The sequence below is a fragment of the Pongo pygmaeus genome, chromosome 11, assembly GCF_028885625.2.
Source record: "Pongo pygmaeus isolate AG05252 chromosome 11, NHGRI_mPonPyg2-v2.0_pri, whole genome shotgun sequence".
In the NCBI taxonomy this organism is placed as follows: Eukaryota; Metazoa; Chordata; class Mammalia; order Primates; family Hominidae; genus Pongo; species Pongo pygmaeus.
Genome location: NC_072384.2, coordinates 1,465,207 through 1,467,723, shown reverse-complemented (window position 1 = coordinate 1,467,723; position 2,517 = coordinate 1,465,207). Strand labels below are relative to the sequence as shown.

Here is a 2,517-nt window from a genome sequence, read left to right as displayed (position 1 = left end):
AAAACCTAACACACAATAACGGAAGTTGGTCGTTAATAAATCACACCCTAGTCTTTCAGAGCTTCCGTAAGCAGACGACATCTTCAGTTTTCTAGCTCTTGTAGTTTTAACACTGCAATATCAATGATACATATGTCCAGAATCAGATAAAAAGAGCGTCACATTCTTTTTCTCTTAGTTTATCTATTTTTCACTGTCTCTTGTTCCCGAGTGTATCTGAATGATTACCTTCCGGCATTATCTGTTATTTCTCGTTGGCGTGCTTTCGATTGTCTCCGTGTTTGAGGGCTAGTTGGGTGGCTGTAGCAGGCAGTTTGAGGAGTGCAGATGAGATTGGGCGCATCTTTCAAGGGACCCTGAGCAAAGCTAAAGGGGTGCGACTCATTCACGTCGAAGGCTGCCCCTCGTATCCTGCCCTCCTTGAGGGCCTGTGCTGAGGCTTTCTCATCCACCAGGCCACCACGGGCTGTGTTCACAAGGAATGCTCCCTGCCTCATCTGCTTTATGGTGAAGTCATTGATGAGGTGGTGTTTATGTTCGTTGAGACTGCAGTGCAAGGAGACGCAGTCGCTCTGATACAGCAAATTCTGCATGGTGTAGACCCTCTGCACGCCCAGGGACTGCGCGATCCCATCCTGCAAGTAGGGGTAATAAAATATGAAGCTGAATCCAAAGTCTGTGGCTGTGGCTGTGGCTGGAACTGCAAAAGCCTGCTGCGTACGACCCTAGCCGATGAGGCCCAGCGTCTTCCCACGAATGAGGGCCACTCCCGAGGCCACCTCGCAGGTCTGCTCCATGCTCTGAACTCGCTTGCCTACCCACAGTGCCTGGAACAGCCATGTGTTCCTCCGGTACATGTTGAGGATGTGGCAGATGGTGGAGTCGGCTGTATCTTCCATGGCTGCGGACGGGATGTTTCACATAGCAATTCCGAGCTCACCAGCAGCCTTGATGTACACGTTGTCATAGCCACAGCCCACCTGCACGATCACTCTCAAAGCCTTGAAATTTGCCAGATCCTCCCTGTTGAGGTGATGGTGTGGTACGTCATGGCCCCCACGGCTCCGTTTAGAACTTTCTCGTCGATCTCCTGCGTGGACTGCATCACAGAAGGCCACGGTGGCCAGGTCCTTCCGCATGGGCATGTCCACAGTGCAGTCATGGCCGACCAGCAATGCCGCCAGTGAGTGGGGGCTTAGGGGGTCTTTCATGGTCTGGCGGCGAATCCTTCACTATTCTGTCCAGTCGCTGTCTCTTGACTTAGCGCTTATCCACAAGGGCCATTCTTTACAGAACTTTGCAACTCTCAGATCAAAAGGCAAAGCAGTCCTCTAAGACCTTAGGGGAACTCGCAGGAGTCTGTGTGCATGATGCCACTAAGAACCCAATATAAATTTGTCCACAAGCTCTATAGTTCACACGATGGGCTGTCCTTCTTTTTAAGAGAATATAGCTTCATTGGTTCAAAACCATTTAAGGTGATGAAACCCATTTGCTTGCAACTCAGCCACCACCGATCAGTCAATCAACGAATCTCACCACAACCCCAGGTCTGGAGCTCCTGGAGTCCGCGACTGCTGGGGGTGGAGGCGGCTTCGGCCTGGTGCAGCCAGGTCCTTGCTCCTGCTCTGAGCCTTGGGCGTGGGTTGGGGGTCCACCGGGTGTCCCACATGGTGTCGAGTCTCCTCCCTTGCAGGGGCCCTGCGGACCGGAGGAGTGTCCATGTCATTAAGGAGCTTTGATAATTATTTTGATTTTTTAAATTATATAATGCGAAAACAACAACAACAACAAAGAGTAAACCTACAAATTTTGACCTTTAAAAGTCAACAAAGATTTTTAAAAGTCAATATTTGTAGGTTTATTTTATTTCTTCAATTGGAACATGTTTTCATCCTTTTCTGTATGCCCTGCAACCTTTTGATGAGATTCAGAAATTTATAAAACAACTGTGTAATGTAGTATGTACTAACGTTCTTACTACAAGATAATACAACAATCAGTGAGGCTGTACATCCTGGTGTTTCATTAACAGGTCTTCAATGTGTCTTCTCTGGCTTTGTGTGTGTATTTTTAAGGTAAAGATATTTTTCCCATTGTTTTCCAGACACTGTAGCCCTTTGCTTCCGCAGTTGATTGCAGTGTTTGTTTCTCTGAGGCTATGATAAGCATGCAACTTCTCTTCTCACCAGTCATAAATTGTCATTCTCATTACTCTGCCATTTCCTTTAGCACTCCCTGTTGGGGGAGACAGAATCTAGCCATCAGCAGTAGCCCAAAAAGCCAAACCTTTGAACATATGTTCCACTGTTCTCTTTCTATACTGAGGAAGATACTAAAAGTTGGACGATTTCTCTTGAGCCCAATTGCTGTTCTGGGAAAGAAGAAGGGATGTGGTGAATATAAGCCAGACCTGGTTGCCTTGTACGCAAGCTTTTCCAATCTGCCTTGTTTTGTTTTTGTTATGGCTCTGTTTTGTTTTAGGTTTTTAGCAGCCTGCAGCAACGGTTTTTAGGT

At 47.3% G+C, this 2,517-nt stretch overlaps 1 pseudogene; it reads right to left on the bottom strand.

The window, feature by feature from the left end:
• Positions 1 to 224: 224 nt before the first annotated feature.
• On the bottom strand, positions 225 to 1,284 carry LOC129026139 (C-terminal-binding protein 2-like; annotated as a pseudogene).
• Positions 1,285 to 2,517: the final 1,233 nt, after the last annotated feature.